Source organism: Macrotis lagotis, chromosome 5, assembly GCF_037893015.1.
Source record: "Macrotis lagotis isolate mMagLag1 chromosome 5, bilby.v1.9.chrom.fasta, whole genome shotgun sequence".
NCBI lineage: Eukaryota > Metazoa > Chordata > Mammalia > Peramelemorphia > Peramelidae > Macrotis > Macrotis lagotis.
The window spans coordinates 256,080,176-256,103,127 of record NC_133662.1 but is presented as its reverse complement, the minus strand read 5'-3'; positions in this window follow the sequence as shown (position 1 = coordinate 256,103,127).

The window sequence follows — 22,952 nt, the reverse complement described above, 5'->3', positions numbered from 1 at the left end:
AGAACATTGATTCCACTACCTCTCAAAATTAAAGACAGATCTCTTCTGCACATGGCCCAGCTGCTGGTGCTTTTCCCATTTTCTTTTCTTTTGCTGCATTTCTACATCTTCACATGGCACTTTAGGAGATGCAAGATAGCGTCCAAATGCGGTGGCTTCACTGTCATTGATTGAGACAAAGACTTGTTCACAGTTTCCTCATCTATATAATGAGGGAGTTGGATTGGATGGTCTCCAAATTCCCATACATCTCTCAATCTATGAGCCTATAGAAATCTTTAGAGATTTCCTATTATATGTCTGTTCATTGTCCTCCTTCCAGTTTCCTCCTTAAATGCCCTTGGGATGATTTGACTTAGCTAGTTCTCTTGCCAAACTTCTTTAAATTTGTTTTTCCTCTCTTGCTTCTCAAAGTTTTATGAGATGGCGGTGTTCAAAATCTTCCACTATGCTCCATAAAATTTTGCAAAGTGGTTTGTATTCTAACCTCATCTTACCCTTGCCTGTCCAATACCTCAATTTAGCAAGAGCAAGAATTTGCTGACTCAGTTTATAGACTCTTTTGTTCTCTTCTTGTGACAACTGATTTCAATAATCAATTGAGTTATTAACCACTAGTGATAGTTTGTGTTGATGTCTGTTCTTTGATTCGTTTCCTATTTTTCAACATCATCAACCTGATTAAATAGACCTTGTTAGAATTGTCTCAATTGAACATCATATCTCATATTTAATTTTTTAATTTGGTTTCAATTTTAATCTTTTCTCTAACAAGTTAGAAGCCTGCCTATACCCAGAAAACTAATTTGGTAATAATTTTCACATCAGTAACCAGCTATTGCCTAATTATTAAAAGAGAATCATTTTCATTTTTGTGGTATCGGGCACCTCCACCTCCTCAAGGAAATTATTTATGGCATATGAACATGAGGCTTCTATATATTCCATAGGCTTATAATCTTTTTTATCCCTGAAAATGTTTTTACCATTCTTCCCCTCTGCTGACCTTTGCACTGAAGTCATCCAGTATTAGAACACATGCTGATTTAATTTGGAGGGCTTATCAGGTTTTTCAGAGAATTTCTTGATCTCATCTCTCAGATGATGACATATAAGTTCCAATTATCTTCATGGTTTTTTGTGTTTTGGGGGGAACATTTTATTATTTAACATTTATCATGATTGCTGCAAAAGGAAATGAACGAGTATCCCATGATAGATTTCTTTGCCTTTAGATTGTATAATAAAAAGGAGTTCCATCAACTCCCTTATTTATTCCTCCAAGGAAAAACTTTGTTATCCCTTCACTGAGCTCCAATTTCCCTTTGTCCTTCATAATTCGGTTGTTGTTCAGTCATGTCCAAATCTCCATGACCCCATTTGGGGTTTTCTTGGCACAGATCCTGGAATGGTTTTCCATCTCCTTCTCCAGCTCATTTGACAGATGAGGAAACTGAGGCACACAGGATGATGTAACTTGCACAGCTGGTCAGTGTCTGAGGTCAGATTCGAATACTAGGTCCCACACTTTAACCACTGAACCCCCAACTGCCCTAGCCCTTAAGAACAGCTAACATCTACACAATGCTTTGAGGTTTGTAAAACACTTTTCAAAGTTCATTTATTGCTCTCAGTAACAATTCTGTGTGGTAAGAACAAGTGTTATACGCATTTGTTCAAATAGAAGAGAAAGCGGAGGCTGCTTCTGGTAGTGATTTAGTCAATCAAGATAATATGCACAAAGTAATCTTCAAGTGCTCTACACATTCAAGGGTTATTGTTATTATCATCTTTATCGTGGCTGTTGTCTGATGCAGAATTCAAACTCAATTTGTGCCTCTTTTTTTTTAAAGTTTTGGCAAGGCAATGGGGTTAAGTGACTTGCCCAAGGCCACACAGCTAGGTCTTTGTTAAGTGTCTGAGGTCGTATTTGAACTCAGGTCCTCCTGACAGCAGGGCCGGGTGCTCTATCCACTGCGCCACCTAGCCACCCCAGTTTTTCCTAACTCTGAACCCAATGCTCTATCCTTACTGCATGACCCAGGTACCTTTTTGATGTCTGGCTTCATTTATAGTGAAAATATAAATATTGATATGATTCATTTCCTTAATGCTATATCTTCTTGGACAAAACTCTCATCATTAGAGTACCAAATGGTTATAGATAATTTTGAAATTCCTTCTATCTTAGTATCTCCCTTCTCCACCACCTTGTTGCATTTACTGCAACCACAGCTGCATAAGAACGAGAACCATTTTGTAGTTTGTCTTGTATCCTGGGATACAAAGAATTAAACCTCAACTGGCCAGTCTGAAGGGGACAAGGCTCTCTAAAACCTATCTAGGCTGGTCTTTGGAAAACATATTCATTTCGGTGCCAGGCCCAGGCCTGTAGCCTCTCCAGAATTGGAGAACCAGTCAGAGTTTGCCCTCCACTGGTCAATTTGTGAACCCAGAATTACTTCCATGCCAGAAAGAGGCCACACAGAAGATCTTGGTGAAGGTGTAATTGGGGGAAACTATTACTTCATATTGATCTAAACTTGCTTAATGGCCCAACTTTTGCCTAAAGAGTCACATGCATTAGGTCAAATCAACAAACATTTGCCAAGCACTAGGCTACTGCAAATACAAGGAAAGGTGAAACACAAACCCTGCCCTCAAGAATCTTCCATTCTAATGGAGGAGACAATAAACAAGCATCTGTGTACCTATAAAATATATATGATGTAAATGAGGAGAGAGGCAATGTGGGAGGCAAGGCACTAAGGAGCTGTGGGGATGCCTTTTCAAAAGCTCGGATTGGAGCTAAGTCTTGAAGAAAGCCCATTTCAACATATGGTGATTCTTCAGGTGTTTTCAATAGAGCCTCTCAATTTTTTCTTCTCCAAATTAAATTTCTCCAGTTGCCTGAACTGTCCCATATTTGGTCTATTTTCCAAATCTTTCACCATCCTTCTCACCCCCGTAACGGTGTTTTCCATTAAGATAAAGTGTCTCTTAAAACATGCTGTCTATAATATTCCAAATGTGATCTGAAAGAAAAAAGAGTAGAGGAGAAGGAACGTCTTCCAAGTTCTATAGGAGTTCTCTACCCGGAGACCACAGACCTCCTAGAATATAGAAATCTAAGGGCTTGGATGAGGAAACAATTGCATCTTTATTCCAAAACAATCAGTTGTAAATTATCCTTATATGGTTTATTTTGTCCAAAAGGCGTGCTTCTGAGAAAAGGTCTGCGGAAGTCACCATACTGACTGCCAAAGGGGTCCAAGATTAAAATCCTTCTTTTAGACCCCCAGACATCTTTCCCTTTGGGGAGGGAGGATGCCATATGTGTGCTTTCCAGCATCTAAGAGGAGCATCTACTGAGGAAATTCTCTCTAAAATTCTGTCTATCTGGCCTCAGACACTTAATAATCACTTAGCTGTGTGACCTTGGGCAAGTCACTTAATTTCATTGCCTTGCAAAAACCCAAAGTAAATAAATGATTTTAAAAGGCAGGTAGGGTATCTGATGTGCAATTTATATTCCTCTTTTTTTTTTTTTTTTTTGGTTTTTGCAAGGCAAATGGGGTTAAGTGGGTTGCCCAAGGTCACACAGCTAGGTCATTATTAAGTGTCTGAGGTCAGATCTGAACTCAGGTACCCCTGACTCCGGGCAGGTCCGCTATCCACTGCGCCACCTACCCGCCCTGTGATTTATATTCTAAGAGAGCTGCCTGGGACAGGAAAGAGTAATGACTTACCCAGGTCACGGATCTAGGGAGAGTCAGAGGTGGAACTTAAGCCAGTCTCCTAGCTCCTTAGGACTCTGAGGCATGAAGGTGGCATGGACTTGCCAACCTGGCCTCCAGTACTTACTATCTGTGTGACTCTGGGCAAGTCATTTAACTTCTGTCTGCCTCAGTTTGTAAAATCAGCTGTAGCTCCCAGGGTTGTGTCTCACATGAAATCATATTGTTAAGCACTTGGTACAATGGCAGGTACATAGTAAGTAATTAATAAATGCTTCTTTCTTTCCCTTCCTTTCTTCCTTCCTCCCTTTCTTCTTTCATTCAGTGTTTATCACCTCATCTCAGTGGTGGCTTCTCTTTTTCAAATCCAGTGCCATCTGGATAGGGCTTCACTACCTCCTATTCATGCTGCCAATTTTGTTCCCTCAAATAATTCAAGACCTAAATTTACCCCTATTCTATTTCTTCTTCTTTGATTCTGCCCATGGATATCTTTTTGGATCCAGATGCGGTCATCCTCATTTCCATGCATCAATGTTCCCCCCCAGATTGGTGTGTTATCTACAAATTTGATAAAGTGTGGCATCTTCTCGGAGCCTGTATCCAAGGGATGGATCAAAATGCTGGACAGAATGGAGTCTTCATCAGAGCCCTGCGTGACTCCACTAGAGACCTCCCTTCTGGGTAACTTTAGTCTATCAGCTTTTGGTTCCATTTATTCAAATGGTGCAAATTTGACCCCCTCTCCTCAGCAATTCTCATTCCTCCATTTTGAAAAAACATGAACAAGTGGCTTCTTGAAGTGAGGTTCAAGGTGCCCACAGAAGTGTCTTCCCAAACTGAGACACATGAACAGCATCCATCTTAGCTGAATTCCAAATCCTTGAATAAAGGCAGGCGTTGGAAATAGGAGTTTCGAGAATATTTCAGGACTATTTCTGGTGGGTTGGTGGTGATTTTCACAGATGATAAATTAAAAACCCAATCCCCCAAAGGAGTTGAGACAGAAGGTGAGTTGGACAATGTAGGAAGCTCAGGTGATGGAGCTGGGGAGAAAGGGGAAGAGGGAGGAGGAGGAAATGGAATAGGAGGAGAAGGAGATGGAAAATGGATTAAGAGGAAGGGAGAAGAGAAGAAGAAAGGAGGAGGAGGAGGAGGAAGAAAAGAGGAGGAGGAGAAGAAAGAGAAAGGAAGAGGAAGAAAATGAGGAAGAGGAAGAGAGGGAGGAAAAGGAGGAGGGGGAGGAGAGGGAAGACAAGGAAAAGCAAGAAAAGGAAAAAGAGGAGGAGGTGAGTGCAACAGGTCACATCTGCTGCCAGGAGATAGTATGTGATCCAGAGAACCCAAGGATCTAGACTCACCCCAACACCCCTGGACCTTAGAGCCATAATCTGCCCAAGACAGCAAACAGGATCCACCCATTTCCCTTCAACCATGACCTTCTCTACTAGATCTCCAGAGATAAGGCCCCCATAGCTTCCCCCCTTAGATGACACCCTACTTCTATTCCCTACTACAGTGGGATGAACACTGACTCTAGTGTTGGTGGAGCTGAGTTCAAATCCCACCTGTGACAACTACACTCACCCCTCTACTCTTTCTCAGGCTTTGTCTTTGCCATTCACTTTCCTGTCCTGGTGAAACCTCTGCCCTGAGGTCTTCTTCTGCTGCCTGATGACTCTCTCACTAAAGCCATCATTTCAGGTCTGGTCACGTTTTGCCTCTCTCATGCCTCCATCTCTCTCCGGATATTTCCTCCCCGCCCACCACCTTCTCCTGAGAGGGACCTTTCCCTGCCCCCCCCTTCTCCTTCACCTGCTGTCTTTTCCCATTGGAATGTAATGGACAGTCCTGTGCTGTGCTTTATTTGTGGCGCTTAGCACAGTGCTAGTTACAACTAAAGTTCTAAATGAATGCTTATCACCTATCCCAGGCGGCCAAGCAGAGCGGTGGGCAGGGCACTACACCCGGAGCCAGAAGACACGAGTTCAAATCTTACTTGAGACCCTGACTAGTTGTGTCATCCTGGACAAGTTACTTTAACCTCTCTCACCCTCACCCCACCCGTAACATGGGGATAGCAACAACGCCCCTCCCAGGGTTGTTGTGGGGACCAATAAGGCAATACGTATAAAATGTTTTACAAGTGATCAAACATTCTATAAATACCAGTTATTACTATTGGTCGATCTATCTAGTTGACCCTGGGCAAGTCATTTAGCCTCTGTTTGCCTCAGTTTCCTCCTCTATACACAAAGGGGTTAGACTAGATAGCTTCTGAAGTCCCTTTCAACCCTGGTCTATGATCTCCTGTATGATAGTACTTCTCTGGGCCTCAGTTTCTCCATTTGTAAATGGAGATGTTGAGACCAGATTGCCTCTGGGGTCTCTTCTCCATAGTTAACTCCAGCCTTTCTCTCCATTTTTACAATCCTCACGATGCGCTCTTCACTCAGTATCTCCTCCGTTGTCTTCCATTCTGGAAATGGTTAGCATTTATGGGCGGCTTCAATCTGTTTCATATCCCATACTACTCTGAGGTCAAATTTTCTTAGAAAATTATTCTACAATAGTCTCCTGATCTAAGTACCTATGTTCCGTCCTGTAAGAAATAAAATAAAATAACCAACCTGCCACCATGAAAAAAAGAAGATACTGCTCCAATATCCAGGTTTCAAAATCACTCTCTTTACCTGGGTCTTTTAAGCCTCTGTCCTCATAAATTTTCCTTCCTCTTGGGGTTACTTTCTTAACAATTGAGTAGAATCCCAATCTCTCTCCCCTCTCCTCCCTGCTTTTCCATTGACAACCATGACCTTGACCATTCTTAGGTCTCTGAGGATACCATTGGCCCTTTCCACCTTTGCCTCTCATGCTGCCCCCATCCCATCCCATCTCCCACCTCCAACCCCCATCCTTCCAGTGAATGTGATAGCTTCTGGAGGATGAACCATCTGGCTAATGATGGTGAAAATGCTGAAACGACAGGTTATTTCAACACTGTCATCATCAGTTGGTTATTTCAACACTTTACCCTTGTGCAATAGAAATAATGGGATCTGTCATAAACGTCTCCTGTCCAAATACATTTATACGCATGTGCTCTGTGCTGATAGGGAGGGGTACGTGTTTGGCAATATTACTAGTTGTCTTGAGGGCTGGAGTTTCCTTAAGGTTATTTTGGCTCTGGCCTGGCAGGCTCGGGAGAGAAATCTCAATGTGTCAGAGAAAACGCCAGAGGAATTAACTCCCATCATAATTAGATGGTGGACAGAGATAGCAAGAAGGGAACATGCTTGATAGAACTAATGTTTCTCCATTCCATTGGCCCATTTGCTCTGTTGGAGGTGGAGGTAGCTTATGACCTCATGGAGGCAACAGATTTTAATCATAGAAGTCCTGAGAAGAGTGTGTCACCATTTACATCCTATCAAGCCTATGTCATTGAAACTGGCCATCACAGAAACAACGGGAACTTGGGTTCCAAAGCCCAGGGGTCTTTGGAAAAGAACACTGAGTCCTCAAAGAAGACTGAGAGATGTTTGCCATTTATTTTGGAGGTCTTGTTCACTTCTGGTCAATAGTTTGGGAGTTAGGAAACCCCGATCTCATACCCTTTCTCCAGAGTTTGGGTTTCACTTGAAACTCTCATCTCTATGAGATAGTTCCAACCCATTCACAGACCCAAGGGGTTGATCTCATGAAGAACAACAAGATTGGACTGATTGGGGATATAAGGTAATCTCAATTAAAGCTGGGGGTTGGAGATGTGGAGAAAGAGGAGAGAGAGGGAAAGTGAGAATGGTTCAGGCACATGATCTCATTAATCCCACTGGGAAATCTTTAATGTTTGGAGTTGGGGGGAGGGAGGCGGAGAGCCCCCCAGGCTTCCAGAGATAATAGAATCCTTGCCACCAGGTCTCATATGGTAACTCATCCACCCAAGATGGAGAAAGTTGATAGGTTTGGAAATACTGAACAGATAGAAAATTACAGGGGGTAGGTAAGAATCTGCAATCTTTTATCACCAGTCGTACTCTTGTGCCATAGCCAGGGCTGATGAACACCTCCAGGAAACCAGGTAGAGGAAAACTGAGAAACAGGTTAGAACAGTCATGGCACCTTTGGAGTAGGCCCTTCTATCACTTGGGGACTCAAAAAGACCAGCTCACTCATTGTCCTGCCTTCCAGATTTCTGACAGACAGGCATCCCCTGGTGACTCCAACTCCTACCAACCAGAGACAGTGGGGAATAGGGCCAGCCTCAGCTCAGGGATATTTTCATTAGAAAGAAATAAAATGAATGAAAAATTCTGTCACTGCTTGAATGACCTTGGACAAGTCCATTCACTCAACAACTGAGCTTCAACTTCTTGGAGTGGATGACTCCCAAGGGCCCTCAAAGGACTACATTTAAAATTTTTTTTATTTTTTTTAGGTTTTTGCAAGGCAAATGGAGTTAAGTGACTTGCCCAAGGCCACACAGCTAGGTAATTATGAAGTGTCTGAGGCCAGATTTGAACTCAGGTACTCGTGACTCCAGGGCTGGTACTCTATCCACTGTGCCACCTAGCTGCCCCTAAAGAACTACATTTTTAGAATCTGCCTAGTCCGACCTCATTTCACACAGAAGGAAACTGACCATGTGTGGCATGTGAATATGCCCCACATGTGTGCACATACACATAAGGACACACAGCCTATTGTATCCAGTGATGACATATAGTAAACTGTGTTTATTGTACACACATATATATGATGTTAGAGATTTTATACATTAGACATGTGTAGCATTGTAGATGCATAGGTGTATTATTCAGTATGTTTGACTCTTCACAACCCCTTTATACAGCTTTCCAGACAAATATACTGGAACCATTTGCCATTTCCTTCTTCAATGAATTAAGGCAAACAGAGGTTAGATCATTTGCCCAGAGTCACACAGTTTGTAGGAGTCTGAAGCCAAATTTGAACTCAGATCTTGACTCCAGGCCTAGTAGTTTACCCACTGAGCCACCTAAACAAACTGAGGTTAAGTGATTTGCTCAAGGTCACACAACAGGTCTTCCTTCCAATAATACTTTTTAGCTAGAAGACCCTGGGCAAGTCACTTACCTTGTTTGTCTTAATCCCCTGGGGAAGGAAGTGGCAAATTATTCCAGCATCTTTGCCAAGAAAACCCAATGGTTTTGGTCCAGGTATGGTCCAGGAAGTCATGAAGAGTCGGACACTACTGATTTACACACATGGCATAGATATGTCACATGTGTGTAAATACATTTTCGATCTAGCCACACATATATCATACACATGTATAACACACATACAGCACTCCCCCAGTAGAATATGAGCTCCCTGAGAACAAGGATTTTCCTACTTTCATCTTTGTAACCCCAATATCTAATATTGTAAATATTTAACAAAGTCTTTTCATTCATCCATTTGCTTACAGTGCCAAACCCATAGTATGGCAGATGAAAGATTAAATGACTGAGGAAATAAAGGTCTGATCTTCTGAGCATACCAATTTATTAAGCAATGAGCACCAAATGTGTAACAAATAGGGACTTGGGACTAAACCCCGGCTCCAGGAGGACACAAATTTTTATACACTAAAAACAATTAAATAGGAACAATTGATTTTTTTAATTAACCAGGATACAAAATTAGGTAATCTGATTTCTGAAAGGATGAAAGAATAGGGGCTTCCAAGTTGGAGAGAGTAAACAGGTGCAATTCCTTAAAATCAGAAAAAGAGGTGCCCCATTCCTGCACCCCTAGTGTCTGTGAATAGCCAAGGGAACGTAGAAACAAAAATGGTTGAGCGATATGGGGCCAGTTTTCAGAGAAGACATATGTGTAGCTTGAGATGTATCATTGTGAGATAACTCCTCCTCCGTCTTGAATCTGTCCAGATTTCTGGTAAGCATAAATTGGATCCTTAGTTAAGGTTCTCCAAGAATCAGGTAGAGATGGATGAGTTTTCCAAGCAGGATTAGGTTCAAACAATGTCATAAGGCTTTCTCTCAATTGCCACAAGGGAGTAAAGTTTTCCCACAGAAAGAATTTGGACTAAACCCATCACTGAATAGAAGCTGAACTGGCTCAGATTGAGTCACAAAATGGGGTCACTAGGGTTCATGCAAGTCCCACTACCACCAGGTGTTCTAATCCCTCAATTTCCTCAATGAATGTATTTGGGTGGATTCTCTCAGGAGAATCAGGTGGATTCTCTCCATTTTGTAACTGCAGTGCCTGCCTAGTGGTGCCTAAAAATGCTTACTGATTGACTAATTGGTCACACTAGGACACATTGTTTCAAAGGAATATTCTGAAGCCCTCTGGCCTAACTCATGATATAGCCCCAAAAAAGTAACATAAAACTCCCAAGATTCATCGGGGTGAATTAGTTTCCCTTTGCCCGGTGTACCCACCAAACAAACCAGCCAGGGCAGTGTTCCAAAGAGGCTGAAGCTGGAGCTCCCTAGATTGGAAGGCTCTTTCCCACTGCCTGTCACTGGCGTTTGGAGTTCTTTTATCAAAGACCCGTTCCTTTGGTTAACACATTATTCCTTCTTGAGACCCCCAAGGCCTGAGACCTGACCTGTAAGACCACTTCTTCTGCCAAGGATGGGAGTTCACCTGTCAATCAGAATTTACTAAGAAACTAATTAGTGGAGCAAATAAGTTCCTGCCCTCAGAGAGCTTACATTCTAAGGGGGAGCAACTTGCTTGTAAATGAATATGTGCAAAACAGCTAAAAGGGACTTAGCTTGGGACGACCAGCTCCCAACCAGACCCCTTAGGCCTGCAGGAGGAGGAGGCCTTACCCCTTTTTGTCCCTACTCCATTTTGGCAAAGTATCCTAAAAGCAAGTGTGACTTCCCCCCAAGTTTAGCAGAGGTTACAGCTATAGATACTCAACAAACCTCTTGGGGGAAGACAATGTAGAGGAGAAACTATGCCGAAGGGCAGAAAACACGAGACCTTTGGGTGACGTGTCCCATCCTAAGACAGTGGCGTGTGAGGAAAACAGGCAGGAACCACAACCACTGTGCTGATGTGAGCCTGGTGACGTGAACTCCTGGGGGGAAGTTGGAAGAGACCACTTTGTTCTGTCTGGGCTGCCTTCAGAGGCATTCTTGCCCACCTACTCTTGTGAAAGAGGGCAGAAATTGGGCCATCCCTTGCTCATAGCCCTTTGCCCTTCCATGGGACATTTAACTCATCTGGCATATCCCAGCCTCCCTGCTTCCCTTCCATGGCCCCAGTGAGATTCCCCTCCTGGTCAGCACCAACCCAGCAAGGCCTTGATCCAGAAAGTTCTGTCCTAGTACACTTCAGAACCCTTGTATCTCCTGCTTCTCCTCTCCTCTTCCTCCTCCTCCTCCTTCCTCCTTCCCCTCCTCCTCTTTCCTCTTTCTCTTCTTCCTTCTCCTCCTCCTCCTCATAGCAGAAACGGGCCCTGTCGCCTGTTTCCCGAGCTCCGGATGGTATGATCTCTTATTGCATCTGCCTGTTTACATTACCCAAATGCAAAGCAGCTTTGTTTATGGAAAAGACCTATTTTGGTTCCACATTTTCTCTCTCTACTCAGCAGACTTTAAACCATCCTGGTTGCTCACTTTCAGGAAGAACCACTAAGGCACCACAGCTTCTGGTCCTTCCTCCAAAACCACCTTTGTTTAAGAGGGAAGTGGGCACCTTCCACAGGGGCAGCTTGGAGTTCTGCCCAAGAACATACATTCCAAATGGGAACTTTTTATTTCACTATTCCTTGCTCACAAGTCAGGCCCAAAGAGTGGAGCAACCAGATGGGCCTATCAGAGGAATGACCTTTGAGGTCCCTCTCTGCCAGTTTAAGGGGTCATTTCAGAGAGAAAACATCCCCCCCCAGCTGTTGGCACTCAGAACAAAGCCACAGCTGAACCACCCTTGTTATAGCTCTTAGGATTTTTGAGCACCTTTTGAACTGTGATAGTCTGTAAATCTGTGAAAATTCCTCAAATAAGAGGTCACATGGGCAGGAAGAAATAGCCAGCCTGGGAGAAGCAACCCAAGGGTTGGACATAGAGCCTGCCATGGAATCCAGAAGCCTTGGTTTCAAGTCTCAATTAAAAAACGATTTAAGTGACTTTAGAGGGTTATTTCACCTCAGTGGAACTTGGCTTCTTCCAAGTGTAAAATGAAGGGCTTAGACTTATTTCCCTTCCAGCTCTAATCTGGGATCTTAGGGTTCAACAAAGGTGAATAATTGGATGAATGGGACTAAGTATGGGACAGGCGTTTTGTTAAGCACCAGAGATACAAATTGCTGTTGTCTGACTTGTTTTCAATCATGTCTGATTGCTTGTGACCTTCTCTGGGTTTCTTTTTTTGGGGGGGGGGGTAGGAGGGGTTAAAGGCAATTAGAGTGAAGTGACTTGCCCAAGGTCACACAACTAGTTATTGCCTGAGACCAGAATTGAACTCCGATCCTTTTGACCCCAGTATTGGTTCTCTAACCACTGAACCACCTAGTTACACACACACACACACACACACACACACACACACACAAATACACACTTTTTTGACAAAGAGAGTGGCTTGCCATTTCCTTCTCCAATTCATTTTACAGATGAGGAAATTGAGGCAAATAGGACTAAGTGATGCATCCAAGGGTCCCATAGCAAGCAAGCGTCTGAGGAGATGCAAATACAAATAAACAAAATGGTCCCTGACCTCACAAAGTTTACATTCTAATGGGGAAGATACTACACTTAGGGGTAGTGTGACCAAGAAAGAGGATGTTTCCATTTTGAACTCTGAACCTCTGATCTCAAGTATGCGAGCCTTTGGGGACTTGGGGAAGGATTCAGTGGTAACAGAAACGGTAACAGGTGATAATGGTAACAGAGATACTGAAAGGATCCTTCTTGTGACCAGACAAAGGTGAAAATGGCAGGATTCCGGATTCTGAAGGATGGAGGCCAGATACAACTGCATTTCACATAAGACTCATGTCTAAGGACTCTTCTGGACACCCATAGAGTGAGGGTTCCTGATGCCATGCGCCATGAGCCTCTTTAGCACTGTCTGGTAAAGTTGACGGACCCCTTCTCAGAGTACTGTTTGTTGCCTTCATTGAAGGAAATGTTCCATTTTCACCAAAGGAAAGAGAAAATAAAAATGTAATTCTTCATCCAAGTTCAGAGAAATCTCTCCATGGAGCCTAGTTTAAGAACCTCTGCCTCAATGGAACATAAGGAGGGCTGGCTTAGCGGAGGGATAGAACAGACACTGGGGTGGGATGGCATTGACTGTGGACCGTCTGGAAGCAGCCACGGTGGAGACTGAGGAGAAAGTAGCAGCTTCAGGTACTACCTTCCTCTTCTGCAAGGCAGGTACTGGGCATGTGGAAATGAAATGAGACACCCAAGTAGGGGACCTGGATCAAGATGCTTGTGGGGATCCCTAGCAGAAGTGAATCAGAAGGGGGAGAAAAAGAAGGAAACTTGGAATGAAAAGGAAGCTGTGTTTCCAGTGGCCCTGCTGATGCAACTGTCTCCAGGTGCTTGCACCTATAAGCACAGGCATAGTAAGCCTGAGACTGCCTCTTTTAAACTGGGGGGGGGGGGCACAGCTACTAAAGAAAATAATGAAAAATGATGAATTTGGACTCACAGGAACTGGACCTGCCCTTCCCTCTCAAGGTGACCCAGAGCATGTCATTTCACCTCCCCTTAACTCAGTTTCCTTTTCTATAAAATGAGGGGACTACCCTAGATGGCCTCTAAGAGCCCTGCCAATTCTGGAACTTAGATTCCATGATTATGCCTAAATGCAAAATGGTCACTAAGTGACTATCAAGAGATTAAAAAGAGAACTAAGTTCTTTCTTTCAGGCATGCACTCCCCATGGAGGAATTGGCTGCTCTGGCCAGACCACAGGATATCGTGTCTCCAGGAAATGCTTTGTCACTTAATAATCATAAATGGAGAGTTTACAGTTGCTAATGGTTTGAGGGCAGCTAGGCAGTACAGTGGATAGAGCACTAGGCCTGGCATCTGAAAGATCTGAGTTCAAATCTGACCTCAGACACTAGTTATGTGACTCTGAGCAAGTCACTTCACCCTGTTTGCCTCATAGAGCTATCTGTAAAATAAGCTGGAGAAGGACATGGCAAACCACCCCAGTATCTTTGCCAAGAAAACCCCTAATGGGGTCACAGAGAGTAGGACAAATCTGAACATTAACAACAATGACTTGTCTCCTATGAAACTAGACCCACAAGAAGCATGGGGACCCTTGGTCTAATAGAATCCTGTTTCTGATAACTTTTCCTCTGATTTCTGAAATGGAACCTTAGAGATTGATTAATGATTAAACTGACCTTGAAGGCAAGAAAACCTTGGCCCACATCCAGCTTCTGCCATATCCTGACTATGGGAATTGGGCAAGTGACTGAACTCCTCAATGTCACTGCTCCCCTCCCCCCAAATTATAAATTGGCAAGAAGATGCCAACCTGCACTGGTAGTGAAGTCCCTCATCCCAGTGACATCACAGTTCCAAGCCCTAGCTTTATCCCAAAAGTGAAAGTGGCTCTCAGCAGGCTTTTCATAGTTGACACAGGGCATCTGCTCCACCATCAATTAGAGTGATGAAGGCTAATTAAGTAGCCAATGACTGACTTCCCATTTGTCACATAGGACCCAGCATCAACATCAATATAGCCTGCCGAGAGCCACTGCTGCATCCAGTCTGGAGGCTGTAGCTAGGCCTCCACTTTAGATACTCAAGGGGCCACCACTGACCATCTGAAGGCCAGATCAGAAATATTTCCATTGTACAAAACTCAGATCCTGCTTTAAAAACCATCCTCCCCAAATCACAGCCGCACTACAGGGCTAAAAGTTGCAAACATGCAGCCCCTAATAAACACACGATGCACATTCAACAAATATTTGCTGAATTGAATTAAGCTGGCCAAGTGACTAGAGTGACAAACAATTTGAGAACAAAAGAGAATCTAAGGAGGTGTTGAGTCACTGTTCCTCAACTGGCAGGCTGTGCACATTGAGACACGGCAAAGACATCCTTGATCTGCCTTGCCTTTGTCTGCCATCTGCTTTCCTTCTCTCAGGACTCTTCTCTGCCTCTACTCACTTCTACTCATTGAGAAGCAGCATAGCACAGTGGAAAGAGATGGATTTGAAATCAGAAGACCTGGGGTTGAAGGCTCTTCTGCAGCCTCCTATCTGTATGACCACAGACAAGCCACTTCATGTCCCTACACCCTAGTTTTCTTATCTAAGGTCCTTGGGAAACTGGTACAGGGGACAAAACATTGGTTCTGGAATCAGAAGGTCTGGGCTTGTACTTCCCCTCTGAAACTTACTATTTTTACAATATTGAGCAACTGCCTTAGTCTCCCCAGCCTCAGTTTCCTCATTGATAAAATGAGGGGGTCAGACTAGAGGTCCTTTCATTTCTAGATTTATGTTTCTTTGGATTCTAAATCCATGATTCTCTGTTTCTGTCTGACAGTTTCTAATTAAGAATATTTCTCTTTCTAACTCTGTCTCACCATGAGTTCGGAAAAAGGCATGCTAAAAATGTGGCATTCTAACCCACAAGACCTGCTGATCCCCTCCCCATCTTTTAGCTTCAGCTGGGCACCCGAGAACAGGGAAGTTTAGGAGGCACAAAGTGATACCAGGACCATGGCAGCATCACGCCTTACCTACACATTCCTCCTTATAGCAAGTTCTGCTCCTGCCAAGCTGGCCCACTAACTATTTCACATGTGCACGTCATACAAATTTGTTGTATTGTTTTAGGGTAATGGTATCGAGCAATATTAAGGGGCAGCTAGGTGGCTCACTGGACAGAGTGCAGGACCTGGAGTTAGAAATATCAGACTTCAAATCTAGCCTCAAGTGTTTCCTAACTATGTGACCCTGGCAAGTCACTTCTCCCTGTTTGCCTCAGTTTCCTCATCTAGAAAATGAACTGGAGAAGGAAATGACAAACCACTCTCTGCCAAAAAATTCCAAATGGGGTCACAGAGAGTCAGACATGACTAAACAACAGCAACAACATTGGGCAATATTGTTGCCCAGGACAATATTGTTAGGCTTCATGGTGCTGGGATGTAGTGTGATATAGTATGGTGTAATCTGTTGGGTTATGTCAGACTCTATTATGTCCATGTTGTGCTGTAGTGGGTTGTTTTATGCTGTGTTACATCATCTTGACGTGTGCAAAATTATATCGCCTTGTATCGTACTGCCTTGTACACTGTTCTACTGTATTATGTCGTGGTGGATGATTTTGTCTTGAGATGTTTTGTGTTGTGCCATATAGTATTTGTGGTGTTATGTTCTGTTGTATAGCGATGTTTTGTGTTCTGCTGGATTGTACTGCATTGTATTGTGCTCCATTGTATCCCATTGTGCGGTGATGCTGGTCTATTTTATTAAATTCTATTATGCCACCTTGTGATCTATGTATAATATTATAATAATATAGGGTGAAAATATGATGTTGCTCTGGGATGTCCTGTGCAAAGCTGTATTAATCCATAGAGTATCATGTTATATTGTGCTTCATGTTATGCTGTCCCTTGTCCTGTAATGAATTGTGACATATTCTCAATGAACTGTATCTATGTAATGTGGTTCTGGCCTAAACTGCCATAGCTTGTCATATTTCCCCACACGCTACACTGAGAGCTCTTGTCCTCGACTGAGCTAGGGAGGAACTGCCCAAAGACAAGATCACACCTTTTTTCTTTCTCCTGGAGTCTTTCCCCCAGATTCTTCCCCAAAGGCCTTCATGAGGGCTTCTCCCTTTGACCATCCAGTCAACACCAGTCATCAAGATTGTCTTCGTCTCACCCAGTTCCCTTGAGATACACAGATGCTCTCTGGGTTTGATGAAATTTGGTTGGAAGGAGAAGGAGAGAGGTCTGACTCCATTTCAGGGGATCAAGAGCTCTTCCTAAAAGACTGATAGGAAGTCCTTCATGCATATGTCCCTAGTTTGAAGTCCTGGGCTTCTTTCCACTGGTGACTTTCAGCTACCAAAGGGGATATTGCATCTCAAAGTCTGCTGCACCAGCCGCTTCAGATTTATTAGCAAAGCCATTGAAAAAGCATTTCCAGGGGAATAAATCTGAACCCGCCAACTCCCTCCAATTCTTTACTTATCCAAGTATTGATTTTTGTCTCCGAGATTTAAACCTCTCAATTTGTTTCATGAGACACTTGTCGAACTGAATGACAAGGGAAAAGACAGCAATAGATATTTTCCGTAGCAGTATTAAGCACAAATAAAGAGCATTTCTTTGGAATCATTCTTCCTCTTATATCAGATGGGGAATCATATTTCCCACAAGCTGGGGGAGAAGGCTTTTTGACAAAGGAAATTCAGGCCAACTGCTGCCAGAGCTGCCATGGTCCATCCATAAGAAAGAAGCCATGCTAATGTGTGAGATCTCTCTGCCCCAAGTACTGTCTTTGGAATAGATTTTCCTATCTGCAGGTCACTTTCTTGTCAAGGCACCATACAGGGACTCCTAGTAGAGAAAACAGTATTCACTTTAATTGACTCATCAATTTAAAAGATCATAGAAGTTTTCCACCTTCTAATACCTCCATCTTCCATTTTCCATAGCAACTGAGACCTCTTGCTTGGTAATTATCCATCTAACCCACTGTATAGAATCACCCTGGGTTCCAGACCATGCTAAACATCCCATCGAGTGATTGCATCAGATCATCTTAGCATTTGCCTATTGCTTCTGAAAAGGACTAGTCATTTACTGCCCTATAACTCTACTTACCTTGGGACCCCCGAAACCAAAACTCTCTTCCCTGCTTACCACTTCCCCTTTGAACATTGTCTCTCCCTCTTAGAATGTAAGCTTCTAAAGGGCAAGCATCTTCTCTTTTTTTCCATGTCTGCTGATTTTTTTTTCAAAAATCTGCTAGAGTCTTCCCCTTGAATGTCTTTATCATCTATTTTATATATGTGTGTGTGTATTTTTTTAAGAAAGATTTTATTTATTTTGAGTTTCACAATTTTCCCCCTTCTTGCTCCCCCCCCCCCCCACAGAAGGCAGTCTCTTAGTCTTGACATTGTTTCCATGGTATATTATAAATGTATCCTGTATTATTTTCAGATTGTCTTCTCCATCAAAATGTAAGCTCCTTGAGGACAGAAATTAGGTTTTTTTTTTTTGGTATCCAAAGCACTTCATGCAGTGTCTGGTGTGTAGTAAATGCTTAATAAAAGTATGTCAGTAGATTTGATCAATTCATTAATAGAAGGAGTCATCTAGTAAAAATGTTAAGGAATTGGATGATAGGAAGAAAACAAGGACTGGTCATTTGGCAATGGTAAAAGGAAACAGATAGTGACCAAAATGCCCCCTAGAACCCTTGTGATATCTGGAGCCATCAAGCCACTGCCATTCTACCCTCCAACACACTGAACTGTGTGCCTCTAGTGGTGCCTCTGAGCTCCCACAGAATGGGCAGAATGGAAAGAATGAAATCTATATCACTGGATGGGATTTCCAAATCAATAAGGTCATAAAAGTCATTTGACTATTCTCAGTGTCTAGTACAGAACAATAACTTAATGTGCTCCAAATCACTAATGATTAAAGAAATGAACATTAAAACGAGTCTGGAGCTCTATCTCCTACCTCCAATTGACAAATTGGACCAGAGTAAAATGACAAATGCTGAAGGGACTATATGAAAACAGATATACAAATGCACTACTGGTGGATCTGTGAATTGCTCTGGCCATTCTGGAAAGAAATTTAGCTCCCTGACCCAAAAGTCACTAATCTGTGTGTACCCGATGATTCTACTGCTGGATTGATAGAGAATTCAAAGAAAGAAGAAAAGGAACTATGTAAAAATATTTACAATAGCTCTTTCTATGGTTGTTAAGAACTGAAAATAAAGGGAATACTCATCAACTAAGGATTGAATAGATAAATTATGTCACATGAATGTAAAAGAATACTTCTGTGCTATGAGATAACATGAAGGGAATAGTCTCAGAGAAATCTGAGAAAATTTATATGAACTGATGCAGAACAAAGTAAGCAGAACTAGAAGAATAATTTCTACAAAAGCAACAGCATTATAAAGAAAAACAACTTTGAAAGATTTGAGAATTCTGAATAACATAATGACCATCATGATTTTATAAGATTAATCATAAAGCATGCTAACCACTCGCTAATAGATGGACTTAGAGGTAGTTTGAGACATAATATTTTTAGACCTGGTCAAGTGAAAATTTGTTTTATTTGAATAGAAATATTTATTACATGAGTTTTGTTTGTGTTTCTTCTTCAATAGTAAGTGCCATCCATGTATGGGTTATCATATTATAGAGTATAACCTGGCAACAGCAGACAAAAGTCCATACTTTAGGGAAAGGAATTTCTTACCAGGTGAGTCAGTGTTAGGATCAACTTTCCTTCCTCGTGTTTTGTGTTCTGGGTGTTCTTCTGCAGAATCCCTCCAGATGAAAGGAATTCAGGAAATAGGACTCACTTTTGCATGTGCTTCTAGGGGAGCACTATAGACATGCCACTCACCTTGTTCATCTGGGACCACAAAGGTAAGAAACACAAAGATTATGGTTGCAAGACTTCCAGGGGAATTGTCGACTGACAAATGCAGATACCTTCCAACTCAGTTGCAATCTGCATGTCTAAAATTTCCTACTGAGGCCTTTCCCTCTCCTCCACCCCACATCTCCCCCAAGGCACGCCCATCTCTGACATAGATGTGCTTCATTCAGTGGAATAAATGCATTCCTATGAAATGATTGTTAGTTCAGGTAGTCTCTGCCCTTAAATGCAATGCATTCCTATAGACTGTGTCTCACAGTGGATGATCTTGTGAAAACATGAATAATCATCAGCAGTAATGACAAGAAATGATACTAAGAAATTAATTCGAGGTCCTTTATTGGGTAGATTTTTTATTATTATTTTATTTTTCCCAATTACATGCAAATATGATTTTCAATATTCATTTTAAAAACTGAGTTCCAAATTCTCTCCCTCTCTCCCTACTCCTCATTAAGAAGGCAAGAAATTTTATATAGGTTATAATCATGCAAAACATATTTCCATATTAGTCATGTTGTAAAAGTAAATACAGACCAAAAAAAAAACCCAAGACAAATGAAGTTTAAAAAGTATGCTTCGATCTGTATTCAGACTCCATCCGTTCTTTCTCTGGGGTTGTATAGCATCCTTCAGAGTTGTCTTGGATATTTGTATTGCTGAGAAAAAGCTGAATCTGTCGTAGTTGATCATTATACAATGTCGCTGTGACTGTGGACAATATTCTCCTGGTTCTACCCCTTTCACTCTGCATCAGAGGCTCATCTAAGTTTCTCCAGGTTTTTGTGAGAGCATCTAATGTGTTATTCTTATATCTCAATTGCTCATATTCTAAGATTATGCCAGGAGAGCAAGTGAGCAAGCATTTATTATAATTATTATTATCATTATTTATTTTGGGGTTTTGCGAGGCAATTGGGTTAAAGTGACTTGTCCAAGGTCACACAGCTAGGTAATTATTAAGTGCCTGAGGCTGGATTTGAACTCAGGTTCTCCTAACTCCAGGGTCAGTGCTCTATCCACTGCAGCACCTAGCCGCCCCATGAGCAAGCATTTATAAAAGGACCCAAAGGACCAAGAGTTGTGCTAGGAACTAGTAGTAGGAACTGAAAGAAAATAGTCCTCATGGAGTTTACATTCAAACAGGGAAGATAACATAGGTATGTAGATGTATGTGAGTACATATTATATTTCCATTGTATTTTATGTCTACATATATGCATGTTCTTATGTATATAAAGGTGTATATCTTACATGTGTGAACATACACGAATAAAATGTGTTCTGGGTCATTGGGAGGAACTAGAAGTTGGGGAGACCAGAAAAAGTTTCAGGTAGAGGTGATATCCGAACTAAACTTTGAAAGAAACGACTTTCTAAGAGACAGAAGAAAGAGGAGAATGCATTTGCAGCATTGGGAATGACCTGGAAAATGGCCTGGAGATGGGACATGGAAGCTGCATGAAGGGCAGAAAGAAAGCCAAGCTGGAAAATCTTTGAGTCCTTCCTCAGGAGCAAAGGGCAGAGAAACTTAAAACCCCAGGCTGGACACCAGCAAATGAATGGTTTGGACCATAACAACTAATGAAGAAAGTTCACTAAGGCATGGTAGAAGAGGATGAGGGGAGAATACACATAATCAATTAATTAAGTTCAGACCTTAAAGTCTGAAATATTTCTGTGATTTTCCTCAGGTATTTGTTTAAGCGGGAGACATCTGTATTTGTTATTCCTAACTCTCTCTCTCTCTCTCTCTCTCTCTCTCTCTCTCTCTCTCTCTCCTTTCTCTTTCCCTCTCTCCCTTCACACTCTAATCGTTTAATCAGGTGCATCTGTCTCACCAGAGACTTGACTGCCACTAGATTGTCCCACCATAAAATGCTCGGAATTTTGGCAGTAAAAAAAAAAGTCTCCAATAGGAAACAACAAATGTTCTTATGTATTATGGATTTTCCATTGTCCATTGTCTGGAGAAGAAAGCTCAAATTTCTCTTCCTTAGTTAATGAGGGCATCTTGAGGCAGTGGACAGAGAGCCAGCCTTGGAGCTGGGTAGAATAGGGTACAAAGCTCTACCTCTGAAACCTCTTAACTTTTCTGGGTCCCCCCCCACCTGGCCCCCAAGAAGTTCTCTAAGACTACAAGTTGTAAAGTGGACACTGGCCTACATTGATAGAGTGATTTTCCTCTTAGAGACTTTCTTTCTTTCTTTGTTTTCTAACTGCATGCAATGATAGTTTTTACCAATCCTTTTTTTTGCAGTTGTGAGTTTTACATTTTTTTTCTCCCTCCCCCTGACTGAAAGCAATCTGATATAGGTTCTACATTGATAACCATGCTAAATATAGATCAATATGATCGTGCTGTGAAAGAAGAATCAGATCCAAACAGAAGAAAGAAAACATTAGAGAGAAAAAATAACATAATACATAAGACAACTTAAAAAATTGAAGATAATAAGTGCTGATCTGCATTTCAATTCCACAGTTCCTTCTCTGAATATAGATGGTGCTTTTTTGTCCCAAGTCTTTTAAAATTGTCATTGATTATTGTCCTGCTGAACACAGCAAGTCCATCATAAGTGACATCACCCCATGTTGTTATGAGGATGGACAATGTTCTTCTGGTTCTGCTCCTTTCATTCAACATCAATTTCATGCCAGTCTTGCCAGGCTTTTCTGGAATCCCATCTCTCATGATTTCTTATAGAATAATAGAATTCCATCACATACATGTACCACAACTTGTTCAGCCATTCCCCAATGGATGGGCATCCACTCAATTTCCAATTCTTTGCACCCACAAAAAGAGCTGCTATGAATATTTGTGTACATGTGGAAATTTTACCCTTTTTATGATCTCTTTAGGATATAGATGCAGTAGTGGTATTGCTGGATCTAAGGGGATGTACAATTTTATTGCACCACAATGAAATAAATAAGGAATAAACAAGAAAAAACTACATAGGTTTCTCTTCCTCATTGCCTACCAGATCAAGTTCAAACTTTGGCATTCAAGGACTTCCTTGGGGCCTGCAGACTTTGCTGCTGACATATCCTAAGGGGGAAAAGGGAAGGACTCAGGGGGCTGCAGTCAGCAGTGCAGATTTTGTGACACAGGTCTGTCCTAGATATTATGTGCCTATCACCTTTGAGAGTCCGGCAACAATCCAATACAACTGACTGTCCCCCAGGTCCCTAAAGAATACCCACAGCACAAAATATATATTCATATACAACAAGAAAGAGCCCCAGATAGATATAAATTCTATAGTTGCCCTGATCTTCCCAAATGTCCTTTGTCTTCCCTTTAACACTGGCCTTGCTCCCCCCAACTTTGATGGCCTAGTTACAGGTAGGCCTAGCATGGAATAGGAAGTAGCGCATTCCTCAGAACTACAGCCTCCAAGTGCTCGCTTCCTACCTCAATTACATTGCTCTGGTGCAACTTTATTTGCCTGTCCATCAGGGAAGATCTGGAGACTGAGATGGGCTTCACAGACTCTCCTGTTAGTTCATTGGTTTGTTGACTTGGTTTCTAGCAGAATCTCTAAAATGGGTTTCAGAATCATA